Here is a 21,620-nt window from a genome sequence, read left to right as displayed (position 1 = left end):
AACCCCAAGGCCGCATTTTAGGGCTTCCTGGCTGGGAAACGGGAAGCACAAGGATATTTTATGAAGGCTGGACGGGAGGAGACAAGACCGCTAGGATATTGTCAAGTTACAAGACCCAGCACATAGCTTTGGTGATCTTGGTTCTATTGCAAATACATATGTGTGTGTGTGTGTGTGTGTGTGTGTGTGTGTGTGTGTGTGTATAATGTGTGCTTTCCTGATAAGATTGATTGGATCACTGTGTTTTGTCACTCTCTATCCTTTATACCCTTGCACTTTGTGGGCCAGTAATAGGTAATTGTTGAGTGAATGAATGCATTGGGATATGTGATATAGATCAAACACCACTTAAAAGTAATCTCTCTATCCTGATATTCAAGAAGCTAAACATGTAGTATTTTATCTGGGCAGTTCTTGCATCACTTGTTTTCCACTTATATTAATATATAGTTATTTCAGTGCATATTTAATCATACTACTCTACTGTCAATGTCTTGTACAGAGGAACCATTTCTAATTTACCTTTACATTTCCTACAGTACCTGCACATGTTTAGCAGTCAGTTAGATGACTTGTCAAATGGATGAATTACAAGGAGCCCAGTCAAACATAAAGTGATATTTAGTGGTACACACTAATTAACATTCAATGAAATTTTTATTTGGACAGCAAGGAATTTTACCTCCATTGTATCAGATAGATCAAACTTTTAGTCAGTGACCATTGCTTTTTCCCTGGGCATGTGACTGGTGGAGGCTCTGGACGAAGCCTTGTTTAGGTAGGAGACACTGTGGACAGTGTGAGTTCCTAATTCCATTATGCAGAACTTCTTTAATTGCATTGCCTTTCTATTAGATAAATGTGCTGATTCTCAGAGTGCTTACAGGCAAAAGATCCTTTTAATTATATACCAATTTAGCTTATAAGTGATCAGCAACAAAATTCTGCTTATTAGAGAATCAAATTAAATGTGTGGCCCTTGTGCTATGAACCTTGAATCCTTGGCATCTGGCCTATATTATTGGAATATAAAATGGCTCACTATTTGCTACCACTTTGGGGAAGACTCTGGCAGAGAGGTCTCTGACTCTTAGACAACTTCTTTCAGCTTGAGATTATGAATGTTTCAACCCAAGGTGAATTCGCTTTTCCTTGCTTTCCTCCAGAGTCTTTTCTGAGCTAAATTCTGAAAACACCTTGAATTTGCAAGTAGGAACAAGTGGGCTATCAGACTGAGAGGGTGACACACAGGTTTGAATCCTTTTTATTGTGGGAATGGGAAAAATAGCAAAACAGAATTGGAGATGGAGATTAGCCAAGCATTCTATAGGTAGACCTGGAGAATGCAAGAGAAAAGTAGCAAGTGAAGAAAAAATTAAGAACCTGAACTCTAGTAAGCCCCAATGCCAAAGTCATGGAGAGTTTCAAGAAGGGAAGTTAATGTTACTGAACCAAACTCAGGTCCACCCACCCATGTCAGTAAGGCCAATCTACTGACACCCGATTGTAGTGAAGGAAAGTGCAGTATTTATTATAAGGCACCTGTAAGGAGTTCAGGACATCCAGTGCTCAAAAAGCCTAAACTACCAGGAAGCATTTTTAAAGGTCAGGTGAAGGAAGGGAGTGTCAGAGTAGGTTATAAGCACATGCACAATTCTTTGATTGGTTGATGGTGAGGTAACAGGGTGATGTCATAGGGGAGCATTATCAATCCTTTAGCTCCAGTAGGCATGCAGGCTAAGTGCTTATGATCATCAAGTAGTTAGCATCTTCCACTGATAGGGGTTTTAACAACTGTGAAACAACTCAGGGAATATGTATCAGATACTGTTATCTAGGTAAATCAGAGAGGAGCTAAAGCAGAGGATGTGGGACAAAGGTCTGTCCCATAGAGAAGCCCATATAGAGTCCTGCTAGGTTATATTAACAGATAAAGGGGCCCCTAGAGTGAACTCCGGGAGTTGGTGATGGACAGGGAGGCCTGGCGTGCTGCGATTCATGGGGTCGTGAAGAGTTGGACACGACTGAGTGACTAAACTGAACTGAACTGAGAGAATGCATAAAACAGGGAATGAATAAAGAAGTAATTTGACTTGTCAGGAAGGGGCTATTGGAGACTCTACAGTGTGCAATTTCAGAAGAGTTGTAAGGAGGGAAGCCGATTGCAAAGAGATAATAAAGAAACAAGTAAAAAAAAAAAAATGGAAGCAATGGCTATAACCCACTTATTCTAGAAATGTGGCCATGTTCTCTGGAAATCATTTTTCATGTCTATTACCTTTCCTTTTCCATTCTGTTGGCCTGTTTGAGTTATAAAAACTTCAAGTCAGGGATGGAAAAGAATTTCCTGTAGCTTGGAAATTTGGGCAGAGTTGGCAAGGTCACCTCTTTGGCTATCTTCATATTCAACATCTTTCTTTATTTTAATAACATTGGATGATGATGAGTGGCTCTGTTTTGACATTAGAACTACTTTCATGGATTCCACATGCAATAAAATGAGATCCAAGTGACTAAAAGGGAAAATTGGTTGAAATATCAAAGTGACAGTGGGGAGGGGATGAAGAGGAGGAAGCTAGTGGAAGGCAGTTGAGAAGATGAAGATTTGGGGAGTGCAGTGGTGGATGTCAAGGGCAACACATTTATTTTAAAGGCAGAGATTCAGGGGCTCAGTGCTTGGTGTTGGCCTTGGGTTAGATGGATTGGCTTGTGTGTTGATGCTTGCACAATGAAAGTCAGGAGAGAAAATTACTGTGTTAGCATTTTGCTCCTTCTGAGTTCCTGGGGCTGTGAGTGGCTCTTATTTAGTCTGGGATGGATATGGGGTGTTTTTGTAGAAACTAATGTTATTTTGTTGAGGATGGTTGGTATGTTTACTATTTGCTTCTTATACTTCTTCAAAGGATAGAGTAGTGGGAAGTTCACTGGTAATCATTCTGTTATTTGCCTTATTACCTTCACCAAAGGAAGAGATGCTACCCAGCATCTCTAAATTTTAATTCTTCTTCTTTTTTTTTTTTTTGGTCTGTAAAATGGCTTGAATAATAAAATCTGCCTTCTTCCAGAGTGGTTGAAGGGTCAAATGAAATATGATAAAAAGCACTTTAAAACCAGAGTGATTATAAATAAAATGCAATATTATCAAACAAAGAAAGAAGGGAAAGACAACAAAGAATGGAGGCAGGGATAAACATCCCTTCTCTTTCTCATTACCTTCATCCCTGTGGGGGTAGCCATGGACCAACTGCCTTTGTGGGCTTTCATAACTCAGCTGAACTAACTTCACACAGAGCCAGGAAGTGAGAGGCAATCTCCAAAGCAGGAAATCAAAGCTCTGGAATTCTGCTGAAACTTTAGTTTGTACAAAATGCCTCTCATTGGGTCTAGAACATATTTAGCACTCAGTAAATGTTTTATATTATTCATTCTTTTTGGCTCTTCTCCTTCCAACCATATATTGACCTTGTTAATACTATTCAAAGATAGATCCAGGTTTGTGGGGCCAAAACCATGACAACATTGGACCATCTATTTAAGTAGAAAATTGCAACAAAATCTCCTTTTACATATTTTACTAAAACATTTAGTCAATTGATCAGATTACTAGGACAGCTCAAGGCCTAGCAAGGGATCCACACACGGGAAGTTTCTTGAAACTTAAATATCAGTAATTGCACATATTTCTGACATTAAAAATTAAATTGAGTTAAAAATGATTTTGGTTTGAGAGTTATATGTATCTATTTGGCAAAACTAATACAATTATGTAAAATTTAAAAATAAAAAAAAAAAAAAAAGAAATGAAAGCATTTGAGAACCTTGAGCTTTTAAATTCTTTTTCAAATTTTTTTCCCATTTAGATTATTACAGAATATTGAACAGAGCTCCCTGTGGTATGCAGTAGATCCTGTTGAGCATCTATTTTAAATATAGCAGTGTGTACACGTCAGTCCCAAGCCCCCAATTTGTCCCTCCCACTTCCCCTAATCTGGTAACCATAAGTTCATTCTTTAAGTCTGTGAGTCTGTTTATGTTTTATAGATAAGTTTATTTGTATCATTTTATTTCTTAGATTCCCCATGTAAGTCATATCGTATGATATTTGTTTTTCTCTGAGTTACTTCACTTAGTATGATGATCTCCAGGTCCACTCATGTTGCTGAAAATGGCATTATTCATTCTTTTTTATTCACTTTTTATGGCTAGTAATATTCCATTGCATATAGGTACCACATCTTCTTTATTCATTCATCTGCCGATGGACATTTAGGTTGCTTCCATGTCTTGGCTGTGTAAACAGTGCTGCAATGAACATTGGGGTACATGTGTAATTTTAAAGGAAGTTTTTCTCTGGATATAAAATATTGCATGAGAGAATCTCTGCCCAGGTCACTTTGTACTTAAAACTACCTTAAAGTTCAACTTATAAAATGTGTCATTTAGGTATCAGAGGATTTTTCAATTTTTCCTGCTTATAGAGCCAAAAATAACTCAAGTCCTTTGGTCTATCCCACTGCCTGCAGCAGACCACCTAGAAATGATCACTGACAGGCAAGAAGCTGCCCCAGAGAGGAGCCTTTCTTACCTTGCTTTGAAAGCTACCACTCTGTTAGGACTTTTTATTTCTGATTGAACAGCCTCAGCATTTAAAGTTTTAAATAGCTCAGCTATTTAAAATAGGTAGTGAAGAGTTCTGACAAAACGTGGTCCCCTGGAGGAGGGAATGGCAAACCACTCCAACATTCTTGCCTCAACAACTCTATGAGCAGTATGAAAAGGCAAAAATATATGACACTGGACGATGTGTCCCCCAAGTTGGAAGGTGTCAAGTATGCTACTGGGGAAGAGCGGAGGGCAATTACTAATAGCTCCAGAAAGAATGAAGTGACTGGCCAAAGCAGAAATGATGCTCAGTGGTAGATGGATCTGGTGCTGAAAGTAAAGTCCAATGCTATAAAGAACAATATTGCATAGTAACCTGGAATGTTAGGTCCGTGAATCAAGGTAAGTTGGACATGGTCAAGCAGGAGTTAACAAGAATGAACATTGATGTCTTAGGAATCAATGAACTAAAATGGATGAAATGGGAGAATTTAATTCATAAAACATTAAATAGTACATAAAAAGATTAATAAACTTTCATCTAATGGATGTACTTTTGTTCATTGTTATTTTTCTTTGGTCTGGTTCTTTATGTAGAATATTGTAGAGGTAAATAATAGTTTTAACTAAATTGAGTAATCCTCCTATGTATTTTCATTTTAAAGGCCTCAAATAATTAAGTTCTCCAGTATATCCCATCCTCAGAAATAAATGTTATCCGTTTTGCATGTTCCTTCAGTCTTTTTTATGCATTTGTGTTGGTGTATATGAACATCCAGAAAATAGTTTTTCTCATTTTACTTGTACCTTGCATGTTTGTGGTTTTAAGTTCTATACAATTTTATCACCTGTAAGTTGGTATATTCACCACCTCAGTCAAGATACTGAACAGTTCCAGCCAACACCCTCATGTTGCCCTTTTATAATCACAAATACCATTTTTTCCCCTGCACTAATCTCTGCAACCACAAATATGCCCTTCATTTCTAAAATTTATCCTTTCAAAGATGTTATAAAAATAGAATTTTATAGTGCATAACCTGGACATTTGTAAAGTTAAAGAAAACTTGAATGTCACACACCAGCATTTTCTTCTTTTCTCTTTTTGGAGATGAGAGACATTACTCAGCCCCCCTTGGCTTCACTTTTCTCTTCTGAAGCTTTTGGCTTCTAAAGCCCTCTGCTTTTCAAAGACTCTCATTCTCATCTCAAGTGATTTCTGGCTGTTGGAAATACATTTTGAAGTATAGTAAGAGCATAGAGTGGCCGTGGCTAATGTTGAGGAGGAAATGAAATGAAATCTTGTCTTAAATTATGAGAGTGAGAAAACTCCCCAAGCAGTGAGGGGAAAATGAGTATTTCAGGACCATCATGGTTCCTTTCCATAATGTGTGCCCAGGGAGAAACTACAGTAGGAATCCAGAATTCTGTCTGAGGCTCATTATCAATACGACATAGCAAAGTTGTCAGAAACCAGAAGGAAAGGAAAAGACTCCTTTTCTTTGCTATTGGTTATCAAGGAAAGAAACATCATCAGGATCCTATAGATTTTCCAGTTTTCCTGGTTTGCCACTATACCCGGACATCTGGTATGCCTGGGGCTTCCCAAGTCCTACTACAGAAGGGATCTGGGAAAAGGACTCCCTTCCTGTGATGCCTACCATTTCCAAGACTCTAGATAGTTGACTGCAGGATGATTGTCATACATTGACATATTAAGGTATTTTACCCATCTGGAATTAGAGTTTTGAAATATAATCAAACTAAAATAAGTTCATATGAAATATTTGCAATTTGAGTCTGTTTTTGTAGGAAAAAATAGATGAATAGTAAACTACTAAAGTAGATATTAATGTAAGGTCTCTGATGACTCAGCAGGTAAAGAATCTATCTTCAATGCAGGAGACACAGGACATGCGAGTTTAATCACTGGGTCGGGAAAATCCCCTGGAGGAGGAAACTTGGAGGCAACCCACTCCAGTATTCTTGCCTGGAAAATCCCATGGACAGAGGAGCCTGGTGGGGTACGGTCCAAAGGGTCATTAAGAGTCAGACACAACTGAGCACAATACTATTGTTATTATAATGGGTAGCATCTCATTCCACAAAACTGAGTTGAGGATGAAATAGTTTATTTTTTATAATGATATTATTTTGATCATTTGAGTCCTCATTTCTTTGAGAAGAAAAGATAAATTCCCATCAATTCTGGTCTTCTTTCTCCTCCATTTTCCCTTAAGTTGCATCCAATTTTCAGGTTTTATCTGGTGCAATGGGTGTGTCAATGGGCATTTAGGGGGAAGGAGAGAGTTAAGTATTGATGAGACTTAAGACCTTATTAACATTAATAAAAAGTTTTCCCTCCTCTTGCAGGGTTATCAAGACTAATCTTAAATCAGAAGTAAAGTAGTTAGTAAAGTGTGTCTTGCAAACCATATACACTTCTAGAAGGACTCCCTTCTGGTGTTCCTTCTTCACCCTTCAGGGCAGCAGCGATGGGAGGGGTGGGGGAGGGTGGGAACTCTCCTCCTAAATAGCTTTCAAAGACTCATACTTGAAAGAGGCACCAATCAGGCTGCTCTCCAGCCCAAACCCATTCTCTGTCCTCTCGCATTCAGTCTTCATTGGTCCCACCTCTCCAAATCCCTCCTTTCCCCAATACTTTATCTCAGATATCTATTAGGAAGAAAGGCGTGAGAGGAAACTGTATAATATATAGAGAATATCTACTATGTGCCAATATTAGATTTTGTTCTGTCTGTTTCCTCCAATCAATCAGCAAGTCCTAACCTGTCAACCTTGGAAGTGTCTTCAGAATCCAGCCTCTGTTCCCCTTCACCTGCCACCACCCTGGACCAAACCACTACCACCCCTCATGGATGGTCTTCTAAATGGACTCTGTATCTACAGTTGTTGTTTCGTCGCTAAGTCATGTCTGACTCTTTGCCACTCCATGAACTGCAACACATCAGGCTTCCCTATCCTTCACAATCTCCTGGAGTTGGCTTAAATTCATGTCTATTGTATCGATGATGCCATCCAATCGTCTGTTATTCTGTCGCCCCCTTCTCCTTTTGCCCTTGATCTTTCCCAGCATCAGGATCTTTTCCAATGAATCGGCTCTTTGCATCAGGTGGCCAAATTATTGGAGCTTCAGCATCAGTCCTTCCAGTGAACATTCAGGGTTGATTTCCTTTAGAATTGACTGGTTTGATCTCCTTTAGAATTGATTGGTTTGATCTCCTTTAGAATTGAAGGGACTCTCAAGAGTTTTCTCCAGCACCATAGTTTGAAAGGATCAATTCTTTGATGCTCAGCCTTCTTATGGTCCAACTCTCACATTCATTAAGTGATTATTGGAAAAACCTAGCTTTGACTATATAGACCTTTGCTGGCAAAGAGATGTCTGTTTTTTAATATGCTGCCTAGGTTTGTCATAGCTTTCCTTCCAAGGAGCAAGTGTCTTTTAATTTCATGGCTGCAATCACAGTCTGCAGTGAGCAGACTGTGATTTTTTGGAGCCCAAGAAAATAAAATCTGTCACTGTTTCCACTTTTTCTCCATCTATTTGCCATGAAGTGATGGGACCGGATGCCATGATCTTAGTTTTTTGAATTTTGAGTTTTATGCTATGCTATGCTATGCTAAGTCACTTTAGTCGTGTCCGACTCTGTGCGACCCCATAGACGGCAACCCACCAGGCTCCACCATCCCTGGGATTCTCCAGGCAAGAATATGCCAGATTTTTTCTTCTCCTCTTTCACCTTCATTAAGAGGCTCTTTAGTTCCTCTTCACTTTCTACCATTAGAGTGGTGCCATGCACATATCTGAGGTTGTTGATATTTCTCCTGGCAATCCTGATTCCAGCTTCTACACTTACCTTCCCAGTTTAATCATAACATGGGAGCCAGAGAGATTCTTTCACTACAGAAGTCAGACCGTGTGCTCTCTCTGCTTAGAACTTCTAGAGGTTCCTGTCTTATGCAGAGTAAAACCCAAAGCCCTTGCTTCCACTAGCTTGCAATGCCCCCCCCCCCCCCCCCCCATGATGCTCAGCCCTGCTGGTTCTCTGGCCTCATCCCCTACCACTGATGATCTCACTGGCTTGCACCAGCCACCCTGGTGTCTGCACAGATCCTCTCTCAGAGCCTTTGAACCTACTGTGACTTCTGCCAGAACAACTGTTGCATCAATTATCTGCATTACCAGCCAGGGCCATTGTTAATCACCTTATCTAAAAATGGAATGCTCTATAGCACTTACCACCAGTCAGCTACCTGTCTGTTAATCATTTGTTTCCTTGAACCCTGCCCCAGTGCCATACCAACACAAACCATTGTCTGCACCAAGATGGCATGGATATTACCTGCTTTGTGCACTGCCGTGTCCCCAGTCCCTGGAAGAGTACCTGACACAAAGGTCTCAATAAATGTTTTGAAATGAATGAATGACACTACACAATAATCTGGGAAGGTAATGATTTATTTATATGGATGAAGCAACAGTGCTCAGAAAGATAATTTATGAACACTCATGCAGTTGCTAAAAGGTGGAAACAAGTATATACCACAGGAAGCTTTTCTAGTTAGGATAGAAAAAAGCCAGGCCAGTATTTACAAAATGGCCTTGCAGATAAATAATATGTTGTATATATTATCCTTCCTAACATTAGAAATCGGAGAAGGCAATGGCACCCCACTCCAGTACTCTTGCCGGGAAAATCCCACGGATGGAGGAGCCTGGTAGGCTGCAGTCCATGGGGTCGCTAAGAGTCGGACACGACTGAGCGACTTCACTTTCACTTTTCACTTTCATGCATTGGAGAAGGAAATGGCAACCCACTCCAGTGTTCTTGCCTGGAGAATCCCAGGGACGGGGGAGCCTGGTGGGCTGCCGTCTATGGGGTCGCACAGAGTCGGACACAACTGAAGCGACTTAGCAGCAGCAGCAACATTAGGAATTTAATTTAAAAGAAGATTAATTTAAAAAGAGGTTATCTAGGAATAGGCAGTGTCTTAACCTGGGGAAATGTGTTTTTAAGGGAATCTCAGGCACATTGGCAGGTTTTGCTGGTGCTGTCTTGGGGCCAGGAACAAGCTATGCTGCTAGTTCAGTGATTAGGTCATGTGCTGGCGTCTGCTGGGAACTTTGATAAAGTAGATCCTTGGCCAAGCTCACTTTAATATAAAATATGCTTTTGTGGCATTCTGGCCCTGGTTCAATGGACCTTTTCTTTCTTTCATTCAACTTTGGAAAGAAGACTTGGAGTGAGCATTCAGTAGACACACTCTTTTCTATGTCTAATCTGCTATTAAAGCCCTTTCCATATAGGAAAATAGGAGTATGGCAGGCTGGTTAATGTTTCTATTAGAAAAGTAAGAATTGAAGGCAAGAGTCAATAATGGGATAATTCCTTAGAAATGAGAAAACACTATAAATCTAAAGTAGAACAAAAGGTGAGCAAGGCTAAAGGGAGCTTCTTTATTTTTTAACATTGGTTTACTTGCCTTAATTTAAAAAACTACTATATTCCTATTCTTTTTCTTTTATTTTCAAGCACTGTATTTGGCTTAAATGTGCTTTCCCCATTTTATATAGGTGGAGATACATCAATACAATCTAGTGCTTCAAAATCATCCAAATCATGAAGTCTGTAGCCTGACATATTTGGCTGTGACTGATCACTCAACTAGATTTTATTATTTTTGTTAATTTTCAAAAAAGTCTTTCAAAGATAGATGAGTATACAACTGTAATTATTTTCTGACTGGAAAATATATCAATTTACACACACATATGCACACTGGGTTGTGGCCGCAGCCTTGCAAAGACGGAACATGAATACTTAACTGTGTTTGTATCAGTATAATATTATCATAGGTTCGTGTATAAGGGATGAAAGTGAAAGTTGCTCAGTCGTTTCCAACTCTGTGACCTCATGGACTGTAGCCTGCCAGATTCCTCTGTCCATAGAATTCTCCAGGCCAGAATACTGGAGTGGGTAGCCTTTCCCTTCTCCAGGGGATCTTCCCAACCCAGGGATCAAACCCAGGTCTCCTGCATTGCAGGTGGATTATTTACAGATTGAGCCACCAGGGAAGTCCCTGTATAAGGGATAGGAAATGGTTAAATTGGTTAAAGATAAGCTAGAGGGAAGAGTCTTAATTGTTCTTCAAACTTCAAACTACACCATGAATGAGCCTGTAAGGATTTAGAAAAGGTGTAAGGCCTGCCCCAGACCTGGTGTAGGGATTCTGCAGAAGTCACTGGAAACTTGCCCAGTTTATTAATTTATTTTTGTATTTTGACTGTGCTGTGCAGCATGTGGGATGGTTCCCCAACCAGTGATCGAACCCAGGCCTCTGCAGTGAAGGCACTGATCCTAACTCCTGGGTCACCAGGGAACTCTCCACTGCCTTCTTTTTTAGTTTAGAATAATTTATATTTTTCATATTTGTTCAGGATGGTGGGGATACCCTTTGAAGCTGTGGAGTAACTAGCTGTCAGGTAAAATAAGGAAGCTGAATGAGCTTTCCGCTGCTTCTCACAGTATCTTGGGTAGCTTGTTTACGAATAAGGAAGCAGTCATATTAGAAATATATAGGCTAAACATATGGGCTATTGTTTTATATAATTATCTAATTATAATAGCTCTTACAAATCTATTAAATTCACATTAAAAGCACAAATTATTCACACTAAAAACTTTGGGTATCTTTTCTTGCATAAAGAGATATTTTAAATATAGAACTCTAGACTCAATAGGTGTTTCCAAAAACAGCCACTGGAAAACTAAACAAATTGTGTACTCTACCAAAGGAAAGATGTCATGGGCAACAGTGCAAATCCTAACTGAATAAATCCTACTATGGCCAATCAGTTGACATGACGGGCAATCTTTCCTTAAGTAGAAACCTGTTTTATGGAAACAGGTTAAAAACATCATTGTAAAAACTGAGAGTTATGGAACCTCAGAAACTTCTCTCCAATGTATTTATAAATATGCCATCATTTCAACCATAAGATCTCTAACTGGTATGTTCTTTCATGTTCTAACTGGCATGAAAATGAGTAAAAGAAGTAAGTTATCATAGTTCTCCACCATGTGAGGGGTGCTGGACAGAGGTCAAGTCATAAATCAAAAGGAAACTAACATGGAGAGCCAAGCTGAGCATCAGGGGAAGAAAATTTATCTCCGAATTCACCACATGCTTTGGGCAGTCATGTTGCTATCAGTCTAGGTTACAGAAAAGCCGATAGAAAAGAAAGGAATAGCACGTTCTCTCTCTGTGACCGTCTCTTTTTCCTTTTCTGGTTCTTAATTTTCCTCTCTTATGTCCCAGTTATTCTTTCTCCCATTTCCCACTTTGTATTTCACCAGCTTGGTCCTGGAGTCCTTGGAGGCTTTCTCTTTGAGATTTACTGTCTGCGTGCAGTCAGGACCTCGCCTTTAACTCTCTGCCTCTCCCTGGATCATGCTGTTCCCTTCTTACCCTCTCAGAATCTCCTCTAGCTGAACACGAGAATGATGTCGGTTCTCAGTGAGGAGAATCTGGGCCTGCTGGGAGGTAAGCAAGGCACGATGAAGTGTTCACAGACTCAGCCTCTCTTGTGCACTACTCTTCTCTCCTCTGCTCATGTGATGTATCCTGAGGCTCCAAAGTCCATCCCTGGAATTTATGCAGAGCAGAAAAGTGCTATGCAGGGAAATGGAGGGGATAGGAAATTGTACTGAACAATAATGGGAAAGATCATACCCAGTGGTGTGATAGCAGTGACTTAAATTCTATTTAATAATTTAAACTAATATTAATTGTTAAATATATTGAAAAGAAATTTTATTTTGGTGTTTTCCAGTTTTTCCTCAGAGCATGCATTTTTAAAACAGAAAAGAAATGCTTTTGCTATACTAAGTGAAAACGAAAATTCAGCTTCATGTATATAGTCTAGCTACAAATGTATAAAAATTATGGCAGAGAAATAAAACTGGTAGGATATCTACCAGCCAATTAAGAGTGACTGCATTTGGATGGTGGGTCTAAGGCTTATTTTGATATTGTTGTTATTGTTAGATATCATCTAATTTTGCTCAAATGCATGTGTTTCACTTTTACAATAGAGTGTATAAAACATACTTCACTAAAATGGTGTTCCTTCTTTTCCTTTTTATGAAGATAAAAAAGGGAGTTTATAAGCAACATTTGTTGTTTTTTAGTTAAATTTGAAAACATATATCTATATTTAATTAAATGCTGGATATGGAATATAAATTTACTACTCTTTCTTTTGTATAAATAGCACCATGGAGCACGGTATTAGACCGGAGTCAGACAATTGAAACCTCAGTTTCATACTTGTCCCCAGCCATCTAGGTGACCCTGAGTGACACAGATTCCTCCCCCTGCTTCGGTTTTCACTCATTTTGATGCTGAAGAGTTTGGGCCAATCAATGCAATCTGGCACTTTCTGCCTCTAAAATACTCTTGCAGTATCTTTCTGGCTTTGTACCTTCCCTGGTGTATCTCTGCCTCTCTCCTGTGCAAAAAGATATAGTGGCAATGGTTTAAGACATTTTATCCTCAGGGAGTTTAGTAGCAGGTGAGAAAAAAAATTTAATATAAGCAGCATTACATATGAGAGTGAGATCTTGTGGCATTTGTGACTCTAGTATAACTGTATTTTTTTTTTCTCTTGCATATAATGTCATTCTACTTCTAAGCTCTGAGAACCAAAGATATACTTTTGCTGCTGCTGCTGCTGCTGCTAAGTCGCTTCAGTCGTGTCCGACCTGTGCAACCCCATGGACTGCAGCCTACCAGGCTTCTCCGTCCATGGGATTCTCCAGGCAAGAACACTGGAGTGGGTTTTGCTACATGTTTTTAAATGAATCCTTTTTTAGTCCATCTGCAAAATGATTGGCCATGAATGGAAACAGTGGTACTGGTGCTTCCAGGGGAACATTGGACTGGATTACATAGGAAGAGTCTTGGTGCTGGAGGAGCTGGATGGATTATTAATCCGAGCAAATAGTGACTTTCATAACATGGTTGAAAGAACACCCTGTTACAACCTTGATGAGATCCTTTTAGACTTTTGATGTTTACTCTCTTTGTCTTATTTATTCAGTCAGATTTGTCACTGATGATATAGATGGCTGTACACCTATTAAAGTTACTGTCATAAACCATAAAGCAAAAGGATGAATGGAACTTCAGAATGAGTTGGGTTTTGTATCTGCAAGAAAGATGGTTTCTTGTTGTTTATACTCCAGCCCAGGGAATAGATTGCAGGGCAAATAATAATGTTAATGATGATGATAATAGTGGCTGACACTTAGCCAGCACTTCCTATGTTCTAGACATTGCTCTAAAACTTTTAAAAGGTTTTAAGTTATGTAATCCCAGAAAGTGCCGTAGTTATCCCCATGTGAAGTGGAAACAGAGGAAGACTAATTGCCCAAGATCACATACCTGAGAACCTGAACTCAGATAATTCTGACCCTAAAGCCTGTGCTCATAAACATACTGCCTCTCTGCTCAGCAGTGTTCAGCAGTCTGTGGAGGACCTTGATGTAGATTATACACGTTCCTCACTTTCTGTTCCCCGTACCAGAGGACCCATTCTGCTATCTCCATGCTTTCCTGCCACATAGAATCATCTTTTCCTAATCCAATATTTGCTGGGACTGTAGTTAGAGATTTAGAAACAAACTGAACTTTAGGCCCACTAAAGTTCTGCTGGTACTGCTTCCAGAGGAATATTGGAATTACACAGGAAGACTAATAACTCCAAACTTTAGGGATGACCAGTAAAGCAACAATCTGTAAAAGAATGCCCATCTCGGAGCAGGGAAACCTGGCCTTGATTCAGTTCAGCTGGGACACACACTTGGTCCCAAGGGAACAGATTCTGATCCAGTGGGTCAGGTATGGGGCCTTGTAACTATGTACTTAAAGTATTTCTCCAAGGAATTCTGACACTCTTCCCAGGTTTGATAATCCCTAAACTAGAGCATGTGGAAAGTAAACTATTCTAGGGAAAAAAGACAGTGAATTGTCACTGATTATGTTCATTAGATAAGGTGATGGGGCCCTTTAACAGTCTGATCCTGGAGGGCAAAAGGAAAGAATCAGGATTTAGGGCAGATTTACTCTTAAAACCCCTTTGCTTAAGCAAAGTATGCCGAGTAGCTCCCCAGCATCACATGATTGGAGCTTTCTCGACACCTTCCTGTGTGCTGGTCATGCTGCTGTTGCATGATGAACCCAGGGGGGAGGCAGCTAGCTAGACCTGAGGAGTTAGAAAGATTTCTTAGACAAGTTGGCCTTTAGACAGAAGGCATTTACATGCAAGGTCCTTCTTTGGACCCAAATCTTAAAGCATTTTAGAATCTGAACATAAAGAGGTTTACTTTGGAAGACATAACAGTCGTTCGGTGAGTGGCTCATTAGCTTCAACCTGACCATTCCATTCCGAGGACAATGATAAAAACTGACTACCTCACCTCGCTTCACCCACCCTGACTTGCCTCTTTATTTCTCTTCCTGTTGGTCTAGTCCTCTCAGGTGAAAATCACTAACTAGGAACTAAAACAGAAATTTTATCATAATCCTTGGTGTATTTTAGTCATCTTTACTACATGTAGAGTCTGCCCATTGTGGATTGTGTTTACATTTTTAGGTTGTTAATTTAATTATCAAGTATTTGAAACATATAGACAATTAAGGAAATTAAATGATACCCATATTTCTATCTTCCATCTTTAACAAATGTTAATATTTTACTCTGTTAGCTCCAGATTGTTTTCACTTGTGAAGACCTAAAATGTTACAGAGACTGTCAGTGCCTACCCCCATCTTGGGTCTGGCTGCATGGGACCTTGGGGACCCTATACTTCCTTTGACAGCTGAGTCCTGAAGATTCCAGGAAGCACACAGGGTTCTGGAACATGGCAGAGTTGGTCACCCAAAAGTGGTTTGTTTTTTTTTTCTCCTGATCGGCCTCTGTGCTATATCAGGAGTGTTTGCATGAGTGTTGGGAGGATGGCAACATTCCCACTCTGAGTTTTAGATTCTATTTATCCATCTTTATTCCACTGCAACAGGTTCATTCAAGCCCTCATTAACTCTAGATCATAGCAGTAGCCACTCTATGGGACTCCTCTCCTCACAACTTACTCAGCTGTTACCACACACAGTGCACATTTGGATGGCTGGATGTCATCACATTTCTTCTGAAGTGTACCCATTTCCATGGGAGTTTTGGCAAGAAAACACAAGAGAGGAAGACATTGTCTCTGATATAATAATAATCGTAATAATGGTGCAAATATTTACCGAAGTTTCACTCTGTGCCAAGAATTGTTCTATAAACTTTACATGAATTAATTTATTAAATTTTCATAGCCTCTCTATGACATACTATTATAATTATCCAAGTTTTAAGGATGAAGAAACTTAGACACTATTCTAAGTGACTTGCTCAGATTTTCCCAACTAGTATGTGGCAGAGCTAAGGTTTGGACATGGGCCACCTGGCTTTAAAGCCCACATTATTTATCACTATGCCACCCTGCCTTTCACCGTAGCTCCTGATGACAATGAATGAAACAGCAAGCCCATTTGGGGCCTTCATATTTTTGCTAATCCTTTATGCATAGTGTACTATGTCAGATCTGTCAAAAGTTGGTAGTATTCAGCATCTTTTGAATGAGTTCTGTTGGGAAATTATTTTAAAATTGAAGTATCTGTAATGCTAACACATTTCTGCATAGGAACACTTTTATAAGGAGTACTTAAATTTCCAGACAAATCTGTAATCTAGTTAAGCCATGAAATATCTAAATAAGCTCATTTGCAATAAAACAAGAGAAAAATAGCAATGTGGTTAAAATATTAGTAAAAAAAAACAAAGCCAAAGTTGTTATATTTTATTCTTAGATGATTGAACTTAAGGGAAAGAAGGATGAAGAAAAATAAACTTTGGGAAGATTTTAGAGTACTTATAAGGCTTTTGGAGATAAATGTTTATTATATGCAATTTCATTTTAAATCTAAAGGATTTCTTTTTATCTGACACAATTGTGGTAATAGTGGTGTTTTTATACTTCTAAAACTCCAAAACAAGAAGAACTTCTTGTTGTTTGCATACATAACCAAGAAAAGATGAGAGATTTGCTAAAGTAATTATGTAAGAGTTAGAAAAGAAAAGGGAAAAGAGTTATAGAGAATATACGTGCTTGTTTTGTAAATAAAGATCCTTTGAACTGCAATTAGCTTCAAGAATAGACATAGAGTGGGAAGTGCATGTACATGCCTTCCAAGTGTGAAACGATTGTAAGGAAAAGATTTTGAGTAACATATTTCCTTCCCGCAGTCAGAGTAGCATCATTGACTCAAACCGTCATAGTGGATGGAAGGAGAAGGAAAGTGTGCAACCAGCTAGAAGCCCATGTTACCAAAGGGCATTTGTAATTTAACACATGCTTTGTAATTTTCTGATGTAAAGTATTTTCTTTTAGGTTAAAAATGGATTAGGCATGCTTTTGAGAAAATGATGTTAGAAATCTTGTGTTCTTGGAAAACAAAAGTGAATGTACTGTGTGTGTGTATATATATACATATACATATATATACACATACATATATATATTTTTTTTTCATGGCACCATTAATATAGGGTCTCTTGGCACCTACAAATGTAGAGTTTCATGCCACCATTTGCAGAATCTCTTCTTTTACATCTAGTTACTCCCTCATTGTGAGGATTGTAAGAAGCTTTGCAAAAATGGTTTCAAATAATCTGCTGCTTATTGTGGATGAGATAAGCTTGCCCAGTTATTCAGGCTCAGCCCTCTTCCTATCCCACCTTTCCTATATTTTGTTTCTTTGTTTCGTGACATAGTCACTGGGGTGAACATACATTTTTTAGCTACCCTAACAGAAAGCTTGTTTCCTTATTATCCACGGACCTGGAAGTTAAGCTCAACCTTGGCTGCCATGAGAAGGAAGTCCGGGACTTGACATTGTTAAGGGAGTTAGAAACATTGCTGTTTCAAAACATGTCACCAGGTCATTAATTAAGCACTAAAGCAAGTAACTTGAATGGAATCAGTTCAAGAGAACCCTTCCCCCACACTGCTCCCGTTTTGACCCATGTAAGATACACATAATTTAAATCTTGTTGAACACTTCTAAGTGCTGCACTCTCAATAGTTAGAATCACAGTAATAGAATTTTTCCAGTTTATGAAAGGAAGAATAATGAACTTGAGAAAAACTGGAGTATTTTCATTTTAATTGCTGAGGTAATGATATTGGTTGGAATAAATGATTTAAGTCACCTACTGATTGGAAATGTTTTGAGTATAAAGCTTTATAAACCCTGCTCATGCAGTTCCTTTGAAGTTAGTCCTGGAAACACTTTGTTCTTAGAAGATGTTGGAATGAGCTCCAAAATGGACATTTGTTTCCCAGAGGGTATGAAATCCGACTTGTCTAAAATTCTTGGAGAAGTGATAAACACCATGGTATCTTAGTTATTTTTCACTTTCTACTCAGAACTGCAGCTCTGAAATAGTCTAATGAAATTGTTTAATTGCATCAACCAACTGAAATCAGGGATGCAAAGCTTTTTCTCCTGATTTCTGATTTTATAGCTCCCAAGTGGACTAAAATGAGTGATTTCTTTCTGCTGAGTAGCAACTTAGAGAGGGTACTTTTGAAATTTTGTCAAAGTAAAATTTCAGAGAAGCTCCTTTGGATCTTTTTCCTGGAATAAAGTGATCAGGAGGGAAAAACAATCCCTTTGCCAGATAAATATTAAAGCATTCTAATTCCGCACTAATGTTCCTGAAAGTTTTTATACAAAGACCTTGAAAAAAAACTGTATGTATATATGTACATTTCCTAATATCTTTTTCAGTTTGAGACAAGATTGAAAACGACCACATTTTTAGTATCTATAGATGGAGAAGTGTAATTTTTAGTCAAATAAAATGGTTTATTTTTTTTTAAAGTCTCTTCATGAATGTTCTGTGATATCTCTGCCCCAGGGTCCGTGTCCACATAGTGAGCCACAACCCCTACCCCCAGCCCCACCTCCCCAGGAGACCTTGCAAGACCATCAGGTAGGTCTGGTCTGGCTCCTATGAAGTCACTGTGTTTTCTGTGAGTCCTGGTGCCCATGAGACCTTGTGTGCGCCCTTCAAGAGTGGAGTTTCTATTTCTCACAGTCCTATGGCATTCCTGTGATCAAGCTGTGCTGGCCTTCAAAGCCAAATGCTCTGCATGCGTGCATGTGTGCATGCGTGCATACTCAGTCGTGTCCGACTCTTTGCAACTCCATGGACTGTAGCCTGCCAGGTTCTTCTGTCCATGGAATTTTCCAGGCAAGAAATACTGGAGTGGGTTGCCATCTCATTCTCCCCGGGATCTTCCCAACTCAGGGATCAAACTCATTTCTCTTGTTTCTCCTGCATTGGCAGGTGGATTCTTGGCTTCCCAGGTGGCGCTATGTAACATGGTGCTAATTCCTGGTCTTTCTCTGAGGTTTCCTCCACCCCTCCCCTTCTAGCTACTGTAATAGTACCTATCTCACAGAGTTCCTTTGTGAATTGGATAAGACCCCTTTGCACCTAGTTCTTGACAGATAAAAATGGGAATAACTCATACACACACAAATTACTATATGTCAGCCATAGTTCTAAACACCTTAAAGATATTAACCCACTGAATTCTCACAATATCCCAATGGGTCAATAGTATTTTATTCCCATTTTATAGATAAGAAGACAGAGGCACAGGAGATTAACTTGCTCAGCATGAGAGATGTGTTGGAACTGAGTTTGAAATTTAGGACCGACTGTTAACAAAGTCTGTGTGCTTAATCATCATCTCAACCTATCTCCCAATAGTAAGGGTCTTTTCTATTAAGAAATACAAGACTTTAATTTGGATTTTTGGAACCTATATTTCTTTCTCATTTTTCTTGAATTCTGCAGAATCTTCTAGCAGAAACTTTTTCCCTAAAATAATGGCTTATGAATAACATAATTTTTGTGAAGTAAAAAGATATAATAGATTCACAGATTTTCAGATACTTGCATACACAAACTGAGAGAAGCAAAATATATTTGATCAAATTAATTACCCATGCTAAAATTGAGTATACTCTTAATTATCCATTTTATTGGAAATTTATAATGATCTGAAATAAAATTAATAAGTATTTTATATATCTGAAGAAGTAAATTAGTATTAGAGGACCTTATTAATTGTGATTTAGGTAAGTCTCAAAATTCTCTGAGTCCTAGTAGTATTTGAACCTGAAAAGTAAGAAATATAATCCCTCTTGTGTCTATAGTGAGAACCAGAGGAGAATATTGATGAAAATGGCTTTGACAAACTTCAAAGAGCTATATAAATGCAAAGATCACCATCAATGTCAAAAGAGTCCCAGGATTTCATGTCATTGCTCATTAACATGCTGAGACAGCTGGGATGTGAAATCCACATTTCTCAATCCAAGACCTTGGCTAATCATTTGAGAGATCACACCATTGGAAATACATGGAGTGTGGACCACATTGCCTAACTGGGAGGTGTTGGCTCATAGAGAGAGATGGTTTCTATGAATCTGATAAAAGCTGGCCCAGTTGACTTCCATGACCCCAACTCTAAGAATTTAGAATTCTAAAATTAAAATAGAGGGACTTCTTCTGCAAATTAAAACTTCAAGATTATTTCGTACCAACATTTTATAGTAGAGCATTTGCAAAGCAAACCCAATATAATCACCCCCAGTGTTTTGAGCAGACTCCAATTTTTCACAGGAAGTGAAGAATTCTTTTTCATTTTAGCCATAGGAATTGGTATTGTTTATTTCTTTATCCATATGTTTTGTGTCTGGAAATGTCCAAAGTTCCTCAAGCTCAGCAGATCATACTGACCCCTTCCTCTGATACCCTTGACGTTTACTCTCATCTGCCTCTTCTCTCTACAGTTTCTACAGGATCCCCACCATCTCTTTCTTTTATTCAGTGTTCTTCCTTATATTCTCCCAATCCCCATCTCCCACTTCCTCCCTCCTCTTCCTCATTTGCTGAGTTTTAATTATGCACATCCAAAAGCCTTAAGAAATAAGGTCAGCAACTATAATTCTACGATCTTTTCTTCCACCACCGAACAAGCTTTACCTGGGTAAGATGTGGGTTGGGGGACAGGGAAGGAAACATAAGCCTAATCTCAGAGACCTACCAGTTTGATAGAATAAACAACTTTTTCTTTTAAATAAGGGCAAGCTGTCTGCTGCTGGCCTCTTTGGAAGAACTCTTTCTCATCATGCCTTGCTTTGCACTTTTCTTCCAGAGCAGCTCTGGCTGGCCCTCCTCCCCTCCGGATTCTGGCTGGTGTCTGGCTGTCCTTCAGCCCTCTCTGACCCCCTCCCTTTGAGGCATCAGCGCTGGCTGCTGGGCTCTTCTTGTGCTTTTCCAAATTCTTCACACTTCTGCTGCCAGTTTAGGAATGATTCATGATTTCTGTATCCAAAGTTTAGTTCTAGAAAAAGATCTCAGTTTTCCCGGTCTTGTTTGGCTGAGGTGTTCACTATCCCAAGCCAGAGAATGGGCAGGAGAAAATTTGAGATTCTTGCAGGCCCTTGCTCTGGTTCCCCTATGGGTTGTCATATTAGCTGGGGTTACCAAGCTTGCCGTGAAAGTCACGATCTCAAATATACATGCTTCCTTTTGCTTGTTCTGTTTCTTTCAGGTTCTCAGTAAGGTAAACATGCTATTATTTATTTCACAATGCTCTTGCTTTCAGCTGAAAATTGCACTACTGATGTTTGAGGAATTAAAATGCTTCCTTTGGCCTCATGAAATCATTTTTGTCATTGGTTTCCTTCACCTTTTTTGGATTATGTTAGCTTTTGGTGTTGTTAGAAAAGTTGTTTGCTGTTCACTGATTGTCTGCCTTTCTTCCCCTTGATAATGTCATTCCTAATTAATTATGTCCTCTCCC

The 21,620-nt window shown here is 39.0% G+C and overlaps 1 long non-coding RNA gene across 1 annotated transcript in view; it reads left to right on the top strand.

Moving 5' to 3' along the window:
- The window catches only part of LOC112580602, a 172,014-nt gene extending 154,680 nt beyond the window's left edge, over positions 1-17,334 (top strand). The window contains exon 3 of the long non-coding RNA XR_006546486.2: positions 13,323-17,334. This is a non-coding gene — a long non-coding RNA (uncharacterized LOC112580602). The remainder of the gene's footprint in view (positions 1-13,322) is intronic.
- The last annotated feature ends 4,286 nt before the right edge of the window (positions 17,335-21,620 follow it).

The sequence above is a fragment of the Bubalus bubalis genome, chromosome 19, assembly GCF_019923935.1.
Source record: "Bubalus bubalis isolate 160015118507 breed Murrah chromosome 19, NDDB_SH_1, whole genome shotgun sequence".
Lineage (NCBI taxonomy): Eukaryota > Metazoa > Chordata > Mammalia > Artiodactyla > Bovidae > Bubalus > Bubalus bubalis.
This window is presented reverse-complemented; position numbering and strand designations above follow the sequence as displayed.